This window comes from Manis pentadactyla, chromosome 13 (genome assembly GCF_030020395.1).
Source record: "Manis pentadactyla isolate mManPen7 chromosome 13, mManPen7.hap1, whole genome shotgun sequence".
Lineage (NCBI taxonomy): Eukaryota > Metazoa > Chordata > Mammalia > Pholidota > Manidae > Manis > Manis pentadactyla.
The window spans coordinates 37,184,934-37,210,484 of NC_080031.1; the positions used below are offsets into that span (position 1 = coordinate 37,184,934).

General features: G+C 39.5%; 1 long non-coding RNA gene across 1 annotated transcript; it reads left to right on the forward strand.

Moving 5' to 3' along the window:
• The first annotated feature begins 8,676 nt into the window (after positions 1-8,676).
• Positions 8,677-23,967, forward strand: LOC130680335 (uncharacterized). The gene is made up of 3 exons (XR_008993297.1): positions 8,677-8,798; positions 9,219-9,366; positions 23,835-23,967. It is a non-coding gene; the product is annotated as an uncharacterized LOC130680335 (long non-coding RNA).
• The last annotated feature ends 1,584 nt before the right edge of the window (positions 23,968-25,551 follow it).

Below are 25,551 nucleotides of genomic sequence, written 5' to 3' on the forward strand. Positions count from 1 at the left end.
GAAATGCAAATTAAAACTACAATGAGGTATCACCTCACACCAGTAAGGATGGCTGCCATCCAAAAGACAAACAACAACAAATGTTGGTGAGGCTGTGGAGAAAGGGGAACCCTCCTACACTGCTGGTGGGAATGTAAATTAGTTCAACCATTGTGGAAAGCAGTATGGAGGTTCATCAAAATACTCAAAACAGACTTACCATTTGACCCAGGAATTGCACTCCTAGGAATTACCCTAAGAACGCAGCAACCAAGTTTGAGAAAGAGAGATGCACCCCTATGTTTATCGCAGCACTATTTACAATAGCCAAGAATTGGTATCAACCTAAATGTCCATCGACAGATGAATGGATAAAGAAGATGTGGTACATATACACAATGGAATACAACTCAGCCATAAGAAGAGGGCAAATCCTACCATTTGCAGCAACATGGATGGAGATGGAGGGTATTATGCTCAGTGAAATAAGCCAAGCGGAGAAACAGAAATACCAAATGATTTCACTCATCTGTGGAATATAAGAACAAAGGAAAAACTGAAGGAACAAAACAGCAGCAGAATGACAGAACTCAAGAATGGACTAACAGGTGCCAAAGGGAAAGGGACTGGGGAGTATGGGTGGGTAGGGAGGGATAAAGGGGGCGGGAGAAGAAGGGGGATATTAAGATTAGCATGCATGGGAGGGGTGGAATAAAGGGGAGGGCTGTACAACACAGAGAAGACAAGTAGTGATTCTACAACATTTTGCTATGCTGATGGACAGTGACTGTAAAGGGGTTTATAGGGGGGACCTGGTATAGGGGAGAGCCTACTAAACATAATATTCTTTATGTAAGTGTAGATAAAAGATAACAAAAAAAAGAATGTAAGAAAAGGGGGATTACTCCCTGATAGAATAAAACTAACTGTAAATCAACGATTAATGCATGCTTTAATATCCTTAATTTTGATCACTTAAAGGGTGTCAGATGATCGGCTATGGAGGTACACTTTTCTGATAATATTCCTTTCTCTTAAATAAAAAAAAAAAAGCAGTTCCTGTGTGGTATCCTCCAATGAGTTCTACACAAGAGTATAAAGGGCATATAAAAGTGTAGGCAAAGGATCTGTTTGTGTTTATACAGAGGATCAAAGCCTAATTGGGCTACCCCGAAAATGAACTAAGATACAATATGAAAAAGAACTTCCAACATCAGCACTCCTTGGAAGACTCATGCCAGAAGATGATCATCAAAAAACCCCAACAAAGATCCACGCTCTGCTACAGGTGTAGATGCACTCATCCCACCAGTTCCTTTACTTGCCATGGGAATGAAGAAGGAGATATCTAATCTGACCTGTGCATACAGTAAAACAATAAATTCGACTGGATCTATACTGTTGGAACTCAACCAAGAATTAGGAGAAGTGCAAATTGTAGCGCTCCAAAATCTTACAACTACAGACTACTTACCATTAAAAGAACATATGGGATGTGAACAGTCCCCAGGAATGGGTTGTTTTAATTTGTCTGATTTCTCTCAGACTGTTCAAGTTCGGTTTGACAATATCCACCATATCACAGATAAGTTTTCACAAATGCCTAAGGTGCCTAACTGGTTTTCTTGGTTTCACTGGAGATGGCTGGTAATTACAGGTATGCTTTGGTTATGTAACTGTACTCCTATTATGTTAATGTGTGTGCACAATTACTTAGTAGTTTAAAACCTATACATGCTGAAGTTACTCTACAAGAAGATATGTCAAAGAAATAATCAATCTTCCCATGTTTTCTTCCACCTGCTACTTCTATAGCTTTTCTTCTTTCTTCCTAATTACAACCCTTAAATAGAATTCGTGCCTTATATCAAATTTATCGAGTATCATAATTCTTCCAAGTGGTAAAGATACCTCAAGACAAATGCTGGGCATAGAAGCCACAAGGCATAAATATGCAAAGAAATAAAAAGCTAACCTTTTCAAACAATAAGGCTTCTCTCTCACTTACCAACTTTACATTTCCCTGTATGGCCCCGGAAGATGACTGGTTAGCCAGAGACGGGTAAGATTCCGCAAGGGAGGAACAACCTAAGACAGGCACAGTCGCAGGGGGGCCATCAGGTGAGAAATTGGGGATCAACAGAGGTGAAGCTTAGAACCTCACCCCCCCTGTTCTGAGAGAAATCTTCTGCACACGTGGATGTTTTATTGCCCTTGTCTAGCTTGGATTAACACATAGTCTACAGGCACACACCTGATCATCTACATTTGCTCTCTTACAACACTAAACTATGTTTTCTACCTTTATCTTGTATCTACCTACCACTTCAGCATTTTATTAAAAATAATAATAATAAAGAGAGAAATGTGGTATCCACATATAAATCAAGTATAAAAATCAAATGAGTATTCATATTTGAACTGAGTGTTTATAGTTCATAATGCATGAGCAGAACCGAAAGTTTCTGTGATGACTGCCCTTGTACTGTTCACCATGTAACTTATTCACTATGTAAGAATTTGTTCTCCATGTAAGAACTTGTTTGTTATGTTTCAGAAGATTGGAGACTGAAGAAAATTAGGCTTGGGGTGGATTAATGATTGTGCATTGAGCATTGACTCCCCTATACAGAATTTTATTGTTGTTAACAACCATTTGATCAATAAATATGAGAGATGCCCTCACAAAAAAAAAAAAAAAGTACACACTTCCAATTGTAAAATAAATAAGTAACCAGGATGTAATGTATAGCATAAGGAATATAGTCAAAATATTGTAACAACTTGGTATGGTGATAGCTGGTACCTAGAATTATCATATATATTAAATGTTGAATCACTGTGTTGTACACCTGAAACTAATGTAATGCTGTGTGTCAACTACCCTTCAATAAAAAGTAGTTATCTACAAAAAAAGAAAACATAGGCAGAGAGCTCTTGAACATTCACATTAGTAATTTTGTGGTCCCCCAGGCAAGGGAACCAAAAGCAAAACTAAACAAGTGGGACTACTTCAAAGTAAAAAGCTTCTGCACAGCAAAGGAAACCACCAATAAAATGCAAAGGCAGCCTACTGTATGGGAGAATATATCTGCAAATTATACATGCAATACAGGGTTAATAAACAAAATATATTTAAAAACTCATACAACTCAACTCCAGAAAAATAACAAGTAATCCAATTAAAAAGTGTGCACCATACCCAAATAGACATTTTTCCTAAGAAGGCATATAGATGGCCAAAAGACATGAAAAGATACTCAACATCACTAATCATCAAGAAAATGCATATCAAAATCACAATGAGATACTTCACACCAGTCAGACTGCCTAGTAATATCAAGAACACAAGAAATAACAAGAATTGGAGAGGATGTGGAGTAAGGGAACTCTCCTAAATTGCTGATGAGAACGTAAGTTAGTGCAGCCACTATGGAAAGCAGTATGGAGGTTTATGGAGGTTTCTCAAAAAATGAAAAATACCATACAATCCAGTAATTTCACTTGTGGGAATTTAACGTAAAGAAAACAAAATCACTAATTCAAAAAGATATATGCACCCCTATGTTCACTGCAGTATCATTTACAATAGCCAAAATATGAAAGCAATATAAGTGTCCATCCCCAGACAAATGGATAAGGAATATGAGGTATATATGTACATAATGGAGTATTAGTCATAAAAATGAATGAAATCTCTCCATTTGCAATATAGATGGACCTTGAGGATATTAAGCTAAGTGAAATAAGACAAATACTGTATGTGGAACCTAAAAACAAAACAAATGAACCAACAAAACAGAAACATCCATGAACACAGAGAAGAGACTGATAGTTGCCATGGGGAAGGAGATAGGGGGACAGGTGAATTAGACAAAAGGGGAAAAATTAGTTAGAATGTCTGATGTCTTGATCTCAGTGACAGTGACATGAATATATACACATGTCAAAATTCCTCAAGCTGTACATTAAGATTTGTGCATTTTATTGTAGGTATCTCAATTAATAAAATGTGTATCAATGAAAAGTCATTTAGACTAGGTTTAAGTAAAAAAGAATTGCTACATTTTATAAGCAACATAATAGGAATTTATGACATTTTGAAAATTACATCATTCATACAATAATTAATAACAAGTGATAAATTATGCATTAAAATTTATTAATAAATGTTTCTAAGTGTTATACCCTGCTGGCGCATGAGGTATACAGTATACAGCATTTGCTAACCACTGTAAAACAAACAACTAATAAATCGCAGTTGGTCCTCAGTTGCACTGCATTCCAATCACGGGAGAACTAGACTCCAATATTAAAAATTCCAATGTAAGAAGTTCAATGGTTGCCAGTACTGCATCAGGGAATTCTTAAAAGCAAAGGGAATGTTTCATGCACTTACTTTCATGCTGATGCCAAAAATGCTTTCCTAGCCTTTTTTTTTCAGTATGTATACTGACTTCATAGTGCTTTTCCTTCAGTATACTGACTTTTACAGTACCAGTGAGTAGGCAGTAAGAAAATTGGAAAAGCTCAGGAAATTAAAAAACATTAGTATATTCACTTTACGTAAAAATGGAGTTAGTTTTATTTTTCTCCCACCTACTCACCTCAAGCACTTAGTTTCTTCCGAGCATTTACATTTTTGTTTCACTGACACCTAGCTAGCTACCAACAGCCTTTCAGTCAGGATTTAAAAGGTTGACAATGAATTTGCACCTACTATGAAGCTGGTTGACAGATAACCCAAAAGTCAACAAACAGGCCTAAAACACCCAATATCATCAGAAGGCCATGCACTGTTTGAAGACCAATGTTTTTTTTTTTGATTCTTCAACCAGAAGTACACAAAACTATCACTGTTAGAAATGTGAAAAAGTATGATTTTGATGGGGGGAAGGAAGGAAAGAAAAATAAAGTGAGCAGGGGAAAACAGTGGCATAATAATGGAAATCCGATGTGCTGACAGAGAAGATATAAAATGAAAGAGAAACGACAGGAAAAAATATGAAGACAGAAACTGAAGGACAAATTCGTAGGTCATCACTAAGACTGACAAGCCCAAGTTGAGCGCCTCCAAACAGCAAAAGAACGCATTTAATATAATCTATGAGAGCAGGAGGAGGAGTGAAGACTTGCACACAGGAGCACACAGCACAGCTGCCGGAAGGGAGGCATCACCGAGAGCCCAGCCATGCGGATGCCCTCAGTTAACCTGGTAGTGTAACCTGCATCACCTCTTCAGTAGACAATGACACAAAGAGCAAAAGCTGGCAGTGTCCAACTTAAGGAGATTCCAAGAAGAGTTCCCTGCTCAAAGACTTAAGAAATCCAATTTGTACTGGAATAACTCAATAATGGGGACAGATGTGTCATAACTAAATACTGAATCATGCAACTAAAACAAAACCCTTTCAGTGGTTCTACATGACAAGCAACTAATGTAGGTCAAAGGAAAGGAAAATAATGTGTTTTACAAGGTGAACGCCTCTATCTACATTAGATGTATTTCTTAATAAACCAGCTTTCTCATGTACACAGACTTCTATAAGCTTATGGTTAATGTGAACGTGCTTTTGAGAGAATGACCTATACTTGTGGGGTGACACTGATAACACGTGTCTGATCTACAAAGCTAAGAGCAAACATAAAGGTAAAATCTACTTTGAATCGACTCTCAGTTGGCTATCTGCTAGCCAGTCAACTAGCCAGCCTCTTTTGGTAATGCACTGACTCTGCCATACATTTTAATTAACCTGCAATAAAACCCCAGGGTTCTTGGAAAACAATTATTCCAAGAGCTAGTACTCTTCTAGGGAAGCTTGCAGTACGAAGAAAAATGAGCTATTAAGGATCATAAAAATAATGCCTCGAGTTTTCATTCAACAGATAAGCACTGAGGATATGATCAGTAAGCAAAAATTTACTGACAGGTGGAGGGCATAAGAAATCACACACACACTGACCAGATGTGTTAAATAAATAGTGCAACAAGAGCTTATAAAAGGAGTAAATGAAAGTCTAGAAAGGTTTCCCTGAAAAAGTGAAAGTAAAGTAGAAGTATGAAATGTAATAATGAGAGGAAACAGAGCTTCGGGTAAAGGGAACACCATGTGCAAAGGATCTACAGGGTGCTGTGCTAGACAGTGGAGGAAGGCCAGCGCAGCTGAAGCACAGAGACTGAGAAGGATGTGGTATATATGACACAAGGGAGAGTGTCTTATTTAGACTGCTCTTCACCAAATCCAACGGAGCCACCACCTAGGTTTCACGAAAGGGGTGGGGAGGTGACATGATCAGATTTATGTTTTGAAGACAGCACTCCAGCTGCACTAGAGAGATCAGATTAGAGGTAGTGAAGGGTCAAGGAAAATAGCTGGGAGTTGGTGGGAGATAAACCTAGACTAGGATGAGGGTGGTGAGTAAACAGTAATGCAGAGATAACTCTTTTTCAGATACATTTTTTTCCCTTGAAGTTAATTCTTTTGCCAATTTTCTATGACACATTCTCTTTAATTTTCATGAGCTATTTTATAGTAATGACATTAGCTGTTTATGTCATATTGCTGTATTTCTTTTTTCTAATTGGTGTCCAATTTTTCTCCTTTGGCATGTTCTTCAGTTTTTCTGTAGATGTATCCATATTTTTTTCCTTTGTAGTTTTTCTTTCATTTATTTTCAATTTCAACACCTTCCCTCCTCTCCACTTTTTTCTGTCTTTTTCCCCCCCACCTTCATACTAGAACATAAAAAATCTGCTTCAGTGTAGGATGTGTATAGCTCAGACATCCAGCAAACATTTACAGAGCACCTACGTTGTAGAAGGTAGACATATACAGAAAACAGAGAAACAAGTACAAGTGTTCCCAAAGCAGAAAGCACTCTGGTTGCACACAGAACAGACACTTCGCCCAGACTGAGGAGAATTAGTCAAGACTCCCTAAAGGTCAAATTTTAACTCTTCTGAAGGGGCCTGGAAACTAAGTGCAAGAAGAGCCTTAAATGAAGAGTGGTAAATGACTATCACTCCTACTCTCGTAGTAATTTCAGAATTGAATGGGAAGCTCACTAGCATTTTCCATGAATTCCCAAGGATATCATTCTAGGTAAGGTCTCAGACTACCTCAGAGGTAATCTAATGGTAAAAGCCCCCCAAATGTTTTCTGAAACTACCACAAGCTTAATGTATGCTTACGAATATATACTAAATGCCCTCATAGGTTCTCTTTTCAATATATTTAAAATGAAATCTAGGCTTAAAACCTAGCAGCAAAGCAATAACATATTTCAGCTTTATTTCCTACTTCACCCCACAAGTTCCCATCAATGGACAGTTATCTATCCCTGTACCTTCCAAGAGGCTTCCTACTGCCACCTCTTCCCTGCTTATTCCAGTCGCTCTGCCTGGAATGCCCTCTTCCCCTTCCCTAATCACCAACTGCAATTCCTGTGTAAGATCCTTAAAAAACAAGAACAAATATCACTCACCTCATTTTGCTCTGGGCATTATTATATACCGTAGGTGGATGTTTCTTACCCTTTCCTGAGTGTGGCTTGCCTGACTACTGAAAGTGTGTCATACACAACTACATAAAGTATGAACAGTGACTTACTCACGGGCAGACACCTTCATACCCACTGAATAAAGATAACAAAAAGCTTCCTTTGCTGTAGCTGTGAGATCCTCATTTGACTCTTGCTTTCCCAGATGACTTTAGGTCTACAGATGACCTATGACTGACTCCCTTGAAGAGAAACGTTAACTGGAAAGACGATAGGCGCAGAAAGGGTAGCCTACTGATATGGACACGTTACGGTGGAGGTGAGGAGAGCAAATGCCTGATTCAGGGCTGGATTTACTAAAGAGAAAGAGAACTGGATACAGCACGCATAAACGGCTTTCTCTTAAAATTTCGGTGTAAATAGAAGACATGCGGCATGAACACACACAGTTATAAACTACACGGTCTCAAGCAAGAGCAGCCGTGTGTCAGGAATACCCCACGGGTCTCCATTCCGCCCTCCCCTTCCGGCGGCCAGGAAAGGCGGGTAACAGGGAGAGGCAGTTTATTAACTGTTGGCACCGCGCGCCTCACGGACTCCAGTCAGCACAGCTCTCACGACCTTGGGAGGAAAGCACAACGAGCTTCGTGCACAGACAAGAGCACCGAATGCAGAGACTGAATCATCTCCCCAAAGCCTCCCACACAGACACCCACGGGGCCGCGGGGCCAGACACACGCCCCTCGCTGCGGCCGCCTGCAGCCCGAGGGGGGCGTTCCCGCCGCCGCCCTGCGCGCCCCGGGACACCCGCCCGCAGCCGCGCTCCCCGCCCTCGCTCCGCTCCAGACCGCGCGAGCGCCGGAGGGACGCAGAGGGGCCGATCCGAGGACCGAAAAGGCCCCCAGACCGCGGCACTTACCTCGTTACTGAGGCTCGGAGTCCCCGGCCGGGCCACTACGGGTCAGGAGGGGCCGTCGCCGTCGGCACGTGAACCGCACCGGCCGGACTGCGGCTGCGTGGCCACGCCCCCGTACGGGAGGCCCTTTCGTCCAAAACTCGTCTGCAGGAGGCTTCGGCCGACGCCTGAGGAAAAGTGAGACTGGCTCTGATGCAAAGAGCGGTACTGGGGGGAACCACTTCCGGAGCACAGGGCCATGCGCCGGAACTGCGCGCTCCTGTGGAACCCGGCCTCTGGCTGGCGTCCCAGAGGCGCGGTGATAGCAGAGCTTGCGGTCTGGAGGTGTTCAGGATGCTCATTTTATTATACTCGTTTGTAGACGTGGCCTGGTTTTGGAAGAACATTGGCTTTGTGTCCCAATGTAGGTGAAGGAGCTTTGATAGAAGGATTGAGTGACCAATCTTTGTGCCGAGTTTTTATCTAGTGTTTGTGATTATTCCTGCACTTTTAACAACCACGCCTTATCGCTAGCCTTACAGTATAGCTCAGCCTTGGACATACTCTGCACACTGTTAAGATTTAACTGTAGATAGTAAATGCTTAAAGCAAGACCCGGATGTACATTTACTGCTGCCTGTGAAAATGTCTGTTTTGAAGGATTAGTCTGCGGGAGAGGAGGCGTAAGGAAGTGAATCTTAATTAGAAAATGTATTAATAGTTAACACCTGGTTTAAGTGAGCGTAGAAATGCGTCAAGCGCAGGGGCAATCACTTTGCATGAATTATCTCCAAAATATTCATAGATATCCGGTGAGATAGGAACTATTATTATGATTTTACAGATGCGGCAATGGACTTCGCAGGAGCCAACTATTTTATTTAGCCAGAGTTGCCCAGCTGGGACCGATCACTGCTACAGGACTCCAGGGCTGGTTACATGGTCAGCAAGGCCCAGTGCAAAATGAAAATACAGGAACCCTCATTCAAAAAGTAGGAAAAATGTCTTCTTTTTTCCGTAGTATCTTGGTGTGTCATGTGTTTTTATTGGCATTTAATCTGGAGCTCCTCAAGCACAGCAATACTAATGGGTCTCGTGTAGACCCTCACCTGTGCCTGGGACCCCTGCCCCAGGCCTTAGAGAGGCAGGTCCTGGAACACGAGGACGGTAGTTCCTGGGCAAAGGCCCGGAGGTGGGAAGCCCAAGAACCCAACTGGGAGAATGTGGGAGGCAGGACGCCACACGACCTGAAACTAAGACCTTGACAGGTTTTCCATTGGCCCCCTACAAAACTCAGAATTCTGATAAAATTAAGAGTTTCAAGACTGTGCTGAAAGCACATTTAAGCCAGCCCCTCTTATGACACTCTAAGAAGACAGCCCTGTGCGGAGCCCATGTTCTTCATTTGTGATTCTGTTTTTAAATTATACGAACTCAGACTTTCATTTGGATTGGTATTCTTTTAGTTTAATGTGTGATTTGGATACAAATAGCTTAATGGCTCCTTCCTGTTTGACTAGTGTCACATAAAGGTAGTTTTTGCCATTAATAAATCATACACTGAATTGTAATTGTCTCCTTATTCATCTACTTCCCATCATTAAAACTGAGCTCTTGGAGTGCAGGGGCTTTTAACCCAGGTGGGTCATAGGCACAACATACAAAAATACATAGGAAAAGACATCTTAAAGACAAATGTAGAGCTTTATGGAAAATGCTTCTGTTTGAGAGAGAGTGTTAAAAAAAATTGATTCCGTGTTGCTTTGTGTACTCTTCATGTTCTGTCCACACATGTCACAGGCTCTGTAGTGTTTTCTCTTGAGCACCCCTTTCCTTCTCCAGCACCTCATTTCCCAGCCACCACAGTGTCCTTGAGCTCAGCACTGTTGTTTTCTACCTTTCCATAGCCCGAGCGCTCTCCGTGGCCTGGGATGCCCCCTTCCACATCTGGGTTCTCAAGGGCTACTTTTCAAGACCAGGTCAAATTCCACCCATCCTTTTTAAGAATCTTATTCATAGCCCCAAAGCAAGTTAATTTTTCTCATGAGCAGTTCATTCTTAGACTGTTTACAATAGTCTAATTTGAAATTTCCTTAGTAGTATTTTTGTACATTATAAGCTCTCAACAACCTTAGATAGTCATTTTTAAAACAATGAATAGTTTTTCACTATCTCTTGTGTGTTATTTCCAGGTCAGTCTATTTCCTCCTTTTGGTGCTACAATCTCAAAAATTATTTTCATTCCTTACAGAGATGATTCCACTAATCTCATTAAGCTATGCACATTTCCTCTAGTAATAATAATGTATCAATCAGGTTAAGTTTCTCTAGAAAAAAACCCATCAAAGCCCACCTATACATTTTATTCTTGAAGGATTGATCTGGATCAGTTAAATGCTGTCAGATATATCAGATAATGAAACTATTACCATAAAAAGCATCTAGTGTTTCTCCTCTTTATTACAGTGTTCCAATAAGTGGAAGTAAGGATCCACCAGCATATTCAGTGGGGGCTCAAGTTTCTTAATTTCAGTTTTCTCAAGAGTTTCTCAAATCACCCTGTATGTGTCTCCTTGGTTGCCATAACAAAATATCACAGACTGGGTAGTTTAAACAACAGAAATTAATTTTCTTTCAGTTCTGGAGGCCAGAAGTCCAAGGTCAAGGTGCTGTCAGGGGTGTTTCTGGTGACAGCTCTCTTCCTGGCTTGCAGATGCCGCCTTCTTGCTTTATCCTCACGTGGCCTTTCCAACGTGAAGATAGAGACTCTAAGATAGAGTCTGAGATGCAGACTCCTCTGGGGACTTCTCCCCCTCTTATAAGGATACCCATCCCATTGGATTAGGGCTTCACGTTTGTGAATTCATCTCACTACCCTACCTCTCTAAAGACTTTTGTCTCCAACAACTATCACATCAAGAGTTACAGCTTCAATGTGAATTTGGAGGGGACACACTTCAGTTCATAGCACCCACTTTCTTTAGGAAAAGAAAATTACCCCAAAAGTAATCTTTTCCTGACAACATTTTTTGCACTATCATATTTCACTTTCAAAAATTGTAACCCTACATTTCTGGATTACAAGTAAACTCATGGGTGTTTAGCAATCAGAATGAAATTGAGAAGAAAACCCACACGTACATTGACAACTAATTTTCAACAAAGTTGCAAAGACATTTCAGTGGGTGAAGGTAGTTTTTTTCAAAAATTGTTCTAGAACTATTGGACATCCACCTGAAAAAAATTTGACATTGACTCATATCTCACACCAATACAGAAACAATTTAAAAAGGATCATACCCCTAAATGTAAAACTTAAAGCTATAAGACTTCTAGAGGACAACATAGGACAAAAACATTGTGACCTAGGGTTAAGTAAAGATTTCCTGGATATCAGAACAAAAACAGAATACATGTAAAGATACATTAATAAATTAGACTGAATCAACATTAAACTTCTACTCTTCAAAATACACTCTTAAGAGAGTAAAAAGAGAGGCCACACATGGAGAGAAAAATTTTGCAAATAATGTTTTATAAGACTCTTATCTACAATATATAAAGAACTCTCCAATCTCAATAAGTAAAAAAACAACTCAATAAAAAAATGGGCAAAATATCTGAACAGATACATCACCAAAAAAGATACGTAGACAGCAAACAAATTCATGGAAACATATTCAGCAGCATCATTAGGAAGTGCAAATTAAAATCACAGTATGATATCATTACACACCTATTAGAATAGTTAAAAAGTCTGATCATATCAAGTGCTGGTGAGGATGTGGAGCAACTGGAACTCTCAAGCATCATTTGTGCACATGGAAAATGGTACAATCACTTTAGAAAGAGTTTAGGAGTTTCTTAAAGTATGCATTCAACACCCATATGATCTAGGCTTTCTCCTCTGAGAGCAATAAAGAAATGAAACCATAAGTCCATATAAAGACTTGTACATAAATGTTCAGAGGAGGTTCTTTTATAATATCTAAAATATAGAAAAAACTCATTTCCATCTAATAGAAAAAGGAATAATCTGTGGTGTACACACAGACATATACACAACAAACCAACAATCAGAAATAAGAAAGCATGATATACACTACAATATAGATATATTTCAAAATAACTATACCAAGAGAATCCAGACAAAAGGAGTACATACTGTATTATTCCATTTATGTAAAATTCTAGAAAATGCAAACTAATGTTTATTGACAACAAACAGATTGATGGTTGCCTGAGGACATGGGGAGGAAGGATAGAATGACTGAAGAGAGAAATTACTCTCATTAGGAAACTTTGGGGGTGATACATTATCTTGATTTCAAGGATGATATAACATTATATACATACATCAAAATATACCAAGCTGTGTACTTTAATTTTTGCACTTTATTCTTTCAGTTATACCTCAGTCAAGCTATTAAATGTATACACTTACCATTGAACTAGCAATTCTACTTCTAGAAAAATATGTAACAGTTATGTTGGTTCAAAGGATATTCACTGCATAAGTATGTGTAATAACAAAGGATTGGAGGCAGCCTGTCCATCAACACATAACTGATTAATGGATACATTAAGAAGAATAATCAGCTATTTATTTACTGGAATGGAAAGCTCTTCATAATAAATTGTTTAATGAATAATTCAAGTGGCATTGCACTATAGTATGCTATTTTTTTTAGTGTGTTTGGAAGTAAAATATACACATACAAATATCATATTTACTTGTTCTTATAGCATCTTGTTCTCTGGAGGACAAGTCAGTGCTGGGAAACATGCGTTAAATCTTTCCACTAATGTGCCCTTTTGTATCTTTGAAATTTTGTACCATGTGTTAGTATAAACTTTTTAAATAATTTTTGTTGCAGCTGTGAATGGAAGGTATAATTTCTCTCATTTCTGCCTATATTCACTGGCAGTGCAGTTACAAGCTATGATGTTTTTTGATGTATTTATTGTTCCATCACTTACACAAATTTTTCTTTTTGGAGAGAGGAGAATTTTCTAGATATACAATAAAATGTCAGAGAATTACATCTATTTTGCCAGTTTTTACACTAATTATCTCATTTTTTGTATTAAATGTCCTAGAACTTTTAAAACAATAAGTAATAACACTAATAGCATTCATAGCTTGTTTATGACTTTTTTCTAGTTTTATTAAGAAATAAATGACATATATCACTATATAAGTTTAAGGTATACAGCATGATGCTTTGCTTTACATATGTTGTGAAATGGTTACTACAGTAGGTTCAGCTAACATCCATCTTCTCTCAGGTAGGTAAAATAAAAAGGAAAGAAAAAAGGAAAAGGAAAAAATTTTCCTTGTGATAAGAGCTCTTAGAATTTACTCTGTTTTAACAACCTTCCATTATATCATACAGCAGTATTAGCTATAGTCATCTTGTACATTACATCCCTAGTACTTATTTATCTTATAAATGGAAGTTTGTTTCTTTTGACTCCCTCCAATTCCTCCTTCCCCTTTCTCTCCACCTCTGGTAACCACAATTCTGATCTTTTTCTTTGAGTTTGGTTGTATGCATGTGGTTTTTGTTTTGTTTTGTTTTCATATTCCACATGTAAGTTAGACCATACAGTATTTATCTTTCTTTGTCTGACTTACTTCACTGAGCATAATGCCTTTAAGGTCCATCCATGTTGTTGCAAATGGTAGGATTTCCTCCTTTTTATGGGTGAAAAATATCCAATTGTTTGTTTACACCACAACTTCTTTATGTATTCATCAACTGACATACACTTAGGTTGTTTCCATTTCTTAACTATTGTGAATAATGCTGCTGTGAACGTGGGGATGCAGATATCTTTTTGAGTTACTGTTTCTGTTTACTTTGGATATATTCCCAGAAGTGGAATTGCTGGATCATATGGTAGTTCTGTTTTTAATTTTCTGAGGCTTCACCATATTGTTTTCCATAGGGCTGTACCAGTTTACAGTCCTTTTCTCCATATACATGCCAACATGTGTTATCTCTTGTCTTTTTCATGAAGACCGTTCTAATAGGCATAAGTGATATCTCACTGTGCTTTTAATTTGCATTTCTCTAATGACTAGTCATGTTGAGCATCTTTTCATATACCTATTAGCCTTTTGTGTATCTTCTTTGGAGAAATACATATTCAGGTCCTTTGCCCATTATTTAATTGTTTTCTTTGTTTTACTGTTGAGCCATATGAGTTCTTTATGTACTTTGGATATTAACTCCTTATCAGATACATGGTTTGGGAATATTTTTTCCCATTCTGTAGGTTCTCTTTTGCTGTGCAGAAGCTTTTTAGTTTGATGTAGTACCGCTTGTTTGTTTTAGATTTTGTTGGTTGTGCTTCAGGTGTCATATCCAAAAAATCATTACTAAGACTAATGTCAGGGAATTTTATTCCTATGTTTTCTTCAGGAGTTTCATGGTTTTAGGTCTTGCATTAAGTCTTTAGTCCATTTTAAGTGACTATCCAGTTATCCTAACATCATTTATTCACGAGACTGTACTTTCTCCATCAAGTATTCTTGGCTCCCCTGTGAAATATTAGTTGACTGAGTATGCTTGGGTTTATTTCTGGGGTCTTGATTCTGTTCAATTGTCTATTTGTCTGTTTTTCTACCAGTACTATACTGTTTAATTTACTATAGTTTATCGTAAAGCTTGAAATCAGGAAGTGTGATGCCTCCTGCTTTGTTCACCTTTCTCAGAATTTCTTTGGCTGTGTGGGATCTTTTCTGGTCCCATATAACTTTTAGAAATGTTCTACCTCTGTAAAAAAAAATGCTATTAGAATATTGCTAGGGATTGCATGCAATCTATGGATAGCTTTTGGTATCATTAACATTTTAATGATATTAATTATGCACTGCATGAACATGGGATGTCTTTCCATTTATTTTTTTTCTTTGATTTATTTCTTTACTGACATACTTTCCAGAGGAGAGATTTTTTTACTTCCTTAGTTAAATTTATTCCTAAGTGGTTTTTTAAATTTTTGATGCTGTTGTAAAAAGGGTGAAATTGTTTTTCCAGAAAACTTGTTGGAAGTATATAGAAATGCTACTGTTTTTTATATGTTAAATTTGTATTCTGTAACTTCACTGAATTCATTGATTAGACCTAACACATTTTTAGTTTACTGTTTATATTTTTTTAATATATAAAATCATCTCATCTGTAAGTAGAGACTATTTTTACTTTGCATTTTCCAATTTGGATACTTTTTATTACTTTTTCTAGCCTGATTGCTCTATCTAGGATCCCTAGTACTATGTTGAGTAGGAGTGATGAGAGTGGACATCTTTATCTTGTTCCTAATCTTAGAGGAAAAGCCTTCAACCTTTCACCATTGAGTGTGTATGATATTAGCTGTGAGTTTGTCTTATGTGTACTTTATTATGTTCAGATATGTTTGCTTTTATGTCTAACTTGTCAACAGTTTTTATCATGAACAGTGATGAATTTTGTCAAATGCTTTTTCTGCCTGTATTGAGAGGGGTTAATATGATTATTTTATTCTATAAATGTGTTATGTCACATTGATTGATTTACATATATTGAACCAGCCTTGAATCCCTGGGATAATCACACTTGACCACTGTGAATGACTTCTTCACTTTGTTGCTGAATTCAGTTTGCAAGTATTTTCTTTTTGGTATCAGTAATCTAAAATTACAAGAAGAACATTATGTTCACTAGGCTCCCCCCTTCACCAAGTCCCCCCCACAAACCCCATTTACAGTCACTGTCTATCAGCATAGTAAGATGCTGCAGAATCTCTACTCATCTTCTCTGTGTTGTACAACCCTCCCCATGTCCCCCCCAACTACACATGCTAATCGTAATGCCCCCTTTCTTTTTCCCCGCCCTTATCCCTCCCTTCCCACCCATCCTCCTCAGTCCCTTTCCTTTTGGTAACTGTTAGTCCATTCTTGGATTCTGTGATTGTGCTGCTGTTTTGTTCCTTCAGTTTTTCTTTGTTCTTATACTCCATATATGAGTGAAATCATTTGGTATTTGTCTCTCTCTACCTGGCTTATTTCACTGAGCATAATACCCTCTAGCTCCATCCATGTTGTTGCAAATGGTAGGATTTGTTTTCTTCTTATGGCTGAATAATATTCCATTGTGTATATGTACCACATCTTCTTTATCCATTCATCTACTGATAGACTCTTAGGTTGCTTCCAATTCTTGGCTATTGTAAATAGTGGTGCAATAAACATAGGGGTGAATCTGTCTTTTTCAAACTGGAGTGCTGCATTCTTAGGGTAAATTCCTAGGAGTGGAATTCCTGGGTCAAATGGTAAGTCTATTTTGAGCATTTTGAGGAATCTCCATACTGCTTTCCACAATGGTTGAACTAATTTACATTCCCACCAGCAGTGTAGGAGGGTTCCCCTTTCTCCACAACCCGGCCAACATTTGTTGTTGTTTGTCTTTTGGATGGTAGCCATCCTTACTGGTGTGAGGTGATATCTCATTGTGGTTTTAATTTGCATTTGTCTGAAGATTAGCGATGTGGAGCATCTTTTCATCTGTCTGTTGGCCATCTGAATTTCTTCTTTGGAGAACTGTCTGTTCAGCTACTCTGCCCATTTTTTAATAGGATTTTTTGCTTTTGGTTTGCTGAGGTATGTGAGCTCTTTATATATTTTGGGTGTCAGCCCTTTATTGGATCTGTCATTTATGAATATATTCTCCCATACTGTAGAATACTTTTTTGTTCTATTGATGGTGTCCTTTGCTATACAGAAGCTTTTCAGCTTGATATAGTCCCACTTGTTCACTTTTGTTTTGTTTCCCTTGCCCAGGGAAATATTTTCATGAAGAAGTCACTCATGTTTATGTCCAAGAGTTTTTTGCTTATGTTTTTTCCTAAGAGTTTTGTGGTTTCATGACTTACATTCAGGTCTTTGATCCATTTCAAAATTTACTTTTGTGTATAGGGTTAGACAGTGATCCAGTTTCATTCTCTTACATGTAGCTCTCCAGTTTTGCCAGCACCATCTGTTGAAGAGACTGTCATTTCTCCATTGTATGTCCTTGGCTCATTTATCATATATAAGTTGACCATATATGTTTGGGTTAATGTCCGGAGTCTCTAATCTGTTCCACTGGTCTGTGGCTCTGTTCTTGTGCCAGTACCAAATTGTCTTGATTAGTGTGGCTTTGTAGTAGAGCTTGAAGTTGGGGAGCGAGATCCCCCCCCCCACTTTATTCTTCCTTCTCAGAATTGCTCTGGCTATTTGTGGTCTTTGGTGTTTCCATATGAATTTTTGAACTATTTGTTCCAGTTCATTGAAGAATGCTGTTGGTAATTTGATAGGGATTGCATCAAATCTGTATACTGCTTTGGGCAGGATGGCCATTTTGACAATATTAATTCTTCCTAGCCAAGAGCATGGGATGAGTTTCCATTTGTTAGTGTCCTCTTTAATTTCTCTTAAGAGTGTCTTATAGTTTTCAGGATATAGGTCTTTCACTTTCTTGGTTAGGTTTATTCCTAGCTATTTTATTCTTTTTGATGCAATTGTGAATGGAATTGTTTTCCTGATTTCTCTTTCTATTGGTTCATTGTTAGTGTATAGGAAAGCTACAGATTTCTGTGTGTTAATTTTGTATACTGCAACTTTGCTGAATTCTGATATTAGTTCAATTAGTTTTGTTGAGCAGTCTTTAGAGTTTTTTAATGTACAATATCATGTCATCTGCAAATAGTGACAGTTTAACTTCTTCTTTACCAATTTGGATTTTTTGTATTCCTTTCTTTTGTCTAATTGCTGTGGCTAGGACCTCCAAGACTATGTTGAGTAACAGTGGGGAGAGGGGCACCCCTGTCTTGTTTGCGATCTCAGAGGAAAAGCTTTCAGCTTCTCGCTATTCAGTATGATGTTGGCTGTGGGTTTATCATCTATGGCCTTTATTATGTTGAGGTACTTGCCCTCTATACCCATTGTGTTGAGAGTTTTTATCATGAATGGATGTTGAATTTTGTTGAATGCTTTTTCAGCATCTATGGAGATGATCATGTGGTTTTTGTCCTTCTTTTTGTTTATATGGTGGATGGTATTGATGGATTTTCGAATGTTGTACCATCCTTGCATTCCTGGGATGAATCCCACTTGGTCACGGTGCATGATCCTTTTGATGTATTTTTGAATTCGGTTTGCTAATATTTTGTTGAGTATTTTTGCATCTACGTTCATCAGGGATATTGGTCTGTAATTTTCTTTTTTGGTGAGGTCTTTGCCTGGTTTTGGTATTAGGGTGATGTTGGCTTCACAGAATGAGTTTGGGAGTATTCCCTCCTCTTCTATTTTTTTGGGAAACTTTAAGGAGAATGGGTATTATGTCTTCTCTGTATGTCTGATAAAATTCCGAGGTAAATCTGTCTGGCCCGGGGGTTTTGTTCTTGGGTAGTTTTTTGATTACCACTTCAATTTCTTTGCTGGTAATTGGTTTGTTTAGATTTTCTGTTTCTTTCTGGGCCAGTCTTGGAAGGTTGTATTTTTCTATGAAATTGTACATTTCTTCCAGGTTTTCCAGCTTCGTAGCATATAGGTTTTCATAGTATTCTCTAATAATTCCTTGTATTTCTGTGGGGTCTGTTGTGATTTTTCCTTTCTTGTTTCTGATTCTGTTGATGTGTGTTGATTCTCTTTTTCTCTTAATAAGTCTGGCTAGAGGCTTATCTTTTGTTTATTTTCTCAGAGAACCAGCTCTTGGTTTCATTGATTTTTTTCTATAGTTTTATTCTTCTCAACTGTATTTATTTCTTCTCTGATATTTATTATGTCCCTCCTTCTGCTGACTTTAGGCCTCATTTCTTCTTCTTTTTCCATTTTCGATAATTGTGACAGGCTATTCATTTGGGATTTTTCTTCCTTCTTTAAATATGCCTGGATTGCTATATACTTTCCTCTTAAGACTGCTTTTGCTGCGTCCCACAGAAGTTGGGGCTTTGTGTTGTTGTTGTCATTCATTTCCATATATTGCTTGATCTTTATTTTAATTTGTTCATTGATTCATTGATTATTTCGGAGCATGTTGTTAAGTCTCCATGTGTTTGTGAGCCTTTTTGTTTTCTTTGTAGAATTTATTTCTAGTTTTATACCTTTGTGGTCTGAAAAGTTGACTGGTAGGATTTCAATCTTTTTAAATTTATTGAGGCTCTTTTTGTGGCCTAGTATGTGGTCTATTCTGGAGGATGTTCCATGTGCACTTGAGAAGAATGCGTATCCTGTTCCTTTCAGGTGTAGAGTTTTATAGACGTCTATTAGGTCCATCTGTTTTAGTATGTTGTTCAGTGCCTCCGTGTCCTTACTTATTTTCTGTCTGGTGTATCTATCCTTTGGAGTGAGTGGCGTGTTGAAGTCTCCGAAAATGAATGCATTGCATTCTATTTCCTCCTTTAATTCTGTTAGTATTTGTTTCACATATGCTGGTGCTCCTGTATTGGGTGCATATATATATTTATAATGGTTATATTCTCTTGTTGGACTGATCCCTTTATCATTATGTAATGTCCTTCTTTATCTCTTGTTACTTTCTTTGTTTTGAAGTCTATTTTGTCAGATACTAGTAGTCCAACACCTGCTTTTTTCTCCCTGGTGTTTGCCTGAAATATGTTTTTCCATCCCTTGACTTTTAGTCTGTGCATGTCTTTGGGTTTGAGGTGAGTCTCTTGTAAGCAACATATAGATTGGTCTTGCTTTTTTATCCATTCTATTACTCTTTGTCTTTTGATTGGTGCATTCAGTCCATTTACATTTAGGGTGATTGTTGAAAGATATGTACTTATTGCTATTGCAGGTTTTGGGTTCTTCGTTACCAAAGTTTCAAGGTTAGCTTCTTTACTATCTTACTGTCTAACTTAACTCGCCTTATTGAGCTGTTAATAACAGTGTCTGGTGATTCTTTTTTTCTCTCCCTTCTTATTCCTCCTCCTCCATTCTTTATATGTTGGTTGTTTTATTCTGCGCTCTTTGTGTTTCCTTTAACTGCTTTTGTGGGTAGTTGATTTTATTTTTTGCCTTTAGTTAGTATTTGGTTGGTCTGCTTTCTTTGCTGTGATTTTATTTTCTCTAGTGACATCTATTTAGCCTTAGGAGTGCTTCCATCTAGAGCAGTCCCTCTAGAATACCCTGTAGAGGTGGTTTGTGGGAGGCAAATTCCCTCAACTTTTGCTTGTCTGGGAATTGTTTAATCCCTCCTTCATATTTAAATGATAATCATGCTGGGTACAGTATTCTTGGTTTAAGGCCCTTCTGTTTCATTGCATTAAATATATCATGCCATTCTCTTCTGGCCTGTAAAGTTTCTGTTGAGAAGTCTGATGATAGCCTGATGGGTTTTCCTTTGTAGGTGACCTTTTTCCTCTCTCTAGCTGCCTTTAAAACTGTCCTTCTCCTTGATCTTTGTCATTTTAATTATTATGTGTCTTGGTGTTATCCTCTTTGAGTCCCTTCTATTGGGAGTTCTGTGTACTTCCATGGTCTGAGCAACTATTTCCTCCCCCAGTTTGGGGTCGTTTTCAGCAATTATTTCTTCAAAGACACTTTCTATCCCTTTTTCTCTCTTCTTCTTCTTCTGGTACCCTTATAATGCGAATATTGTTCCATTTGGATTGGTCACACAGTTCTCTTAATAGTCTTTCATTCCTAGAGATCCTTTTATCTCTCTGCATCAGCTTCTCTGCATTCCTGTTCTCTGATTTCTTTTCCATTAAGGGCCTCTTGAACCTCATCCAGTCTGCTCTTAAATCCTTCCAGAGATTGTTTCATTTCTGAAATCTCCCTCCGGACTTCATCCCTTAGCTCTTGCATATTTCTCTGAAGATCCATCAGCATGGTTATGACCTTTATTTTGAATTCTTTTTTGGGGAGATTAGTTAGGTTTATCTCCCCTGGCCCTCTCTCAGGGTTGTCTGGACTATTTTGGACTGGACTACATTCTTCTGCCTTTTCTTGGTGATAGAGGTAGCTGTAGGCCGGTATCACATGTGTCAGCTCAGAGAACAAAGTCTTTTCCTGCTTGCTGGTCGCCTTGCCCTTCTCCACTGCCTGTGTCAGTTACCCACACTGGTGGAACAGCTTCCAGGTTATTCCCCTAAGCTGCTGTGGGTGGGCTCTCTGTCAGAGTAGCACAGACCCCTGTGGGGAGTGGCAGGCTTGCCAGTGCACTCTCTTGCAAAAGCGGCGCCCCTGCTGGCAGCTGTGTGCTGACAGCGGCCTTTGGGTCTGGCCCAGGCGGCGCCGCGCCAGGCTGAGCTGCTGCTGGGGGCACAGCTTCTCCTGCAGGCCACTCCTGGGCCCCTCCAGCACCGCCACCACCAGCACTTGTGGGCTGCTCCCAGGCCGCTCGATTGCCAATGCCACGGGCTCGCATGGGCCACTCCCAGTCCCCTCTGGTGCTGCTGCCGCGGGCTTGTGCGGGTCACTCTGTCACCGCCACTGCCAGCCCACACTGGCCAGTCCCAGGCCACTCAGGTGCTGCTGCCTTGGGCCCGCACAGGCCGCTCTGTTGCCACCAATGCCGCCGGCCCATCTGGGCCAGACCCAGGCCGCTCGGCCGCCACCGCTGCGGCCTCGTGCAGGCCGCTCCCGGGCCCCTCTGGCGCCACCGCCCCCAGTGCATGGAGCTGCTCTCCCACTACTGGGTCGGTGTGTCGGGGTCTGCGCCAGTTGGTGGAATGACTGGAAGGCTGCTTATTGCTGTGGGGGGCTTCAGAGCTGTGCTGCTACCCAGGGAGTTAGGTCGCCTAGAGTTCACCAGATTCCCAGGTGCTGGGGTGCATGTGTCAGGACAACTTTGTCCAGCTGTGAGGTCCCTGTCCATTTAAGACATGCAAAAAGCACTCGCTTTTCTTTTATCTCAGGGGTGCCAGTTGCAGGGACCTTCTTGCAGGTTTTGCTTTTCCATTTCTCTAATATCCAGCACCCTGTACACCATGTGTCTGTGCTCCTGGTGCAGATTTCTAGAGCTGGTGGTTTAGCAGTCCTGGGCTTTCACTCCCTCCCCACTCCGACTCCTTTCTTTCTGCTGGGGTCTGGGGTAGGGGGGCATTCAGGTCCCGCTGGGCCACGGCTTATATCTTACCCCCTTCGTGTGATGCTGAGTTCTCACAGATGTAGATGTAGCCTGGCTGTTGTACTGTATCTACTGATGTCTCTTTTAGGAATAGTTGTATTTGTTGTATTTTCAAAAATATATATGTTTTTGGAAGGACATTTCCACTGAACTACTCATGCCGCCATCTTGGCTCCTCCTCCCAGTTTGCTAGTATTTTATGGAGAATTTTTGAATCTATATTCATCAGGAATATTGGCCTGGTCAGATGGGGCTGTAAGACACTCTCCCCAGTGAGAGGGGCTGTGTTTGAGCCCCCTTGCCTGGGCATAAGGAAGAGGGGCCATTCCAGGCTACTGTCAATTTTCCAAAGAGGCTCTCTGGTCAGGAAGAGCAACAGCTACCTTCTGCCTTGCCTGTAATTGGACACCCCTTGTGTGCATAACACAGGAACCCTCCACACCGGGTACTTGCTTTTCACTCGGGACAGTCAGGGCTGCTCACCTGCCTTTCAGCTCAAGTTCCACTGAACACCATTTCAGAACTTTGTCACCATCCCTTTTGGTCAGATGGGGCTAGAAGATACACTCCACAATGGATGGGACTATGATTCAGTTACTTGTCTAGGTATGAGCAAACCAGATGTTAGGGCCAGCAAAACTGCTTCAGTATCCAAATCAGGAAGGTCTGTGCCTCTCTGAGTTCCATGGTCAGAATACCTCCACAACTTGACTCTTCTGATGAGCAATGCTGCTGGTTGGAATTACTCCTTGGGCATGGCAGGTATGAACTTGGTCTGCCAAGATCCCTTTGCTGGTTACTGCAAGTCTCTCCTCTCTTTTTCATTGCAGTCAGATTCCAGTAATTTGCCCCACAAATTTCTCTGTAACAAAAATGCCCCCAAACGCTGTAAGCTTTACAATATGCTCCTAAATAATCAATGGGTCAATGACCAAATAGAAAAAGAGATCAAGCAATATATGGAGACAGATGAAAACAACAACACAACAGACCAAAACCTGTGGGATGCAGCAATGGCCATTCTAAGAGGAAAGTATATTGCAATACAGGCCTACCTCAAGAAAGAAGAACAATCCCACATGAACAGTCTAAACTCACAATTAATGAAACTAGAAAAAGAAGAACAAATGAGGTCCAAAGTCAGTAGGAGGGACATAATAAAGATCAGAGCAGAAATAAATACATTTGAGAAGAATAAAACAATAGAAAGAATCAATGAAAACAGGAGCTGGTTCTTCCAGAAAATAAACAAAACAGATAAACCCCCAGCTAAAGTTTACAATATAAAAAGTTAATTGTTTATCTTCTCCACTTCTATCAGGATTAAAGTACAGGAAATCTGAATTTTAGTACAGGTCCAAAAGAAGTGTCTGCAGCCAACACACAGATGAAACAGTTAAAAATGAAGAAAAAAAAGAAGAAGGAGAAGGAAAAGGAGGAGAAGGAGGAAGTATGGGAAGAGGGGTGGGAAGAAAAGAATCATCTTTGGTAAACGAGGCTCATATTCTTAATAGCAGAGATCTATGCAGCTTGCTTACTCAAGACCCTACAAATAACAAGGCAAGCTTTTCATATCATTAGCAAAATTAAGAATTCACAAAATAACATCAAATTTGGAACTACATTAAAATTCCCAAATATTCTCACTTTGTGAAAAGTAATTTTACGTATTATTTTTTAATAATCCCTAACATCCTTCTTTAAAGATGTCATTGGTTTGTTGTTGTTGTTGTTGTTTTGTTTTAAATCTTTATTAAGGTATTGTTGATATATGCTCTTATGAAGGTTTCACATGAAAGAACAATGTGGTTACTACATTACCCATATTATCAAGTCCCCACCCATACCCCAATGCAGTCACTGTCCATCAGTGTAGTAAGATGCCACAGATTCACTATGAGCCTTCTCTGTGCTACACTGTTCTCTCCGTGACCCCCACACCATGTGTACTAAACATAATGCCCCTCAATCCCCTTCTCCCCCCTCCACACCCATCCTCCCACACCCCTCCCTTTTGGTAACCACTAGTCCCTTCATGGAGTCTCTGAGTCTCCTGCTATTTTGTTCCTTCAGTTTTGCTTCGTTGTTATACTCCACAAATGAGGGAAATCATTTGGCAGTTGTCTTTCTCTGCCTGTCTTATTTCACTGAGCATAATATTCTCCAGCTCCATTCATGTTGCAAATGGTAGGATTTGTTTCTTTCTTAAGGCTAAATAGTATTCCATTTTGTGTATGTACCACATCTTCTTTATCCACTCATCTACTGATGGACACTTAGGTTGCTTCCATATCTTGGCTATTGTAAATAGTGCTACTATAAACATAGGGGTGCGTATGTCTTTTTGAGTCTGAGAAGTTGTATTCTTTGGGTAAATTCCAAGGAGTGGGATTCCCAGTCAAATGGTATTTCTATTTTTAGTTTTTTGAGGAACTTCCATATTGCTTTCCACAATGGTTGAACTAGCTTACATTCCCACGAGCAGTGTAGGAGGGTCTGCCTTTCTCCGCATCCTCACCAGCATTTGTTGTTCTTAGTCTTTGCAATGCTGGCCATCTTTACTGGTATGAGGTGATATCTCATTGTGGTTTTAATTTGCTTTTCCCTGGATATCACTGTTTTTATAGATGAGACATCCTAGACAGAGAGGACAATGCCTTAGCGCATGTTGCTTAAATATGAAGAATTCACTTAGTAATTAATCATTACTCTGATTCAAAAGTGTGTGTCTATCCAATACCTCACAGATTCCTTATTCTGAAATTCGTGGCCCACCTGGAACTCCATGAAAGAATACTTTTGCCAAAGGTGTCGATGTGTTCTTTTCTTAAGCAAAGGCTTGTCTTGTGGGTCACAGAGTGGGTGACCAAAAAAGAATATCAAGCAATGCCAGACCTAGAAGAGATCAGTCCTCCCCAAAGACTGCATTTAACAACCACGGAATCTAACCTTCAAAAAGAAAAAAAAGGGGGGGTGGAGCCAAGATGGTGGTGTGAGTAGAGCAGCGGAAATCTCCTCCCAAATCCACACATATTTTGGAAAATACAACAAAGACAACTCCTCCTAAAAGAG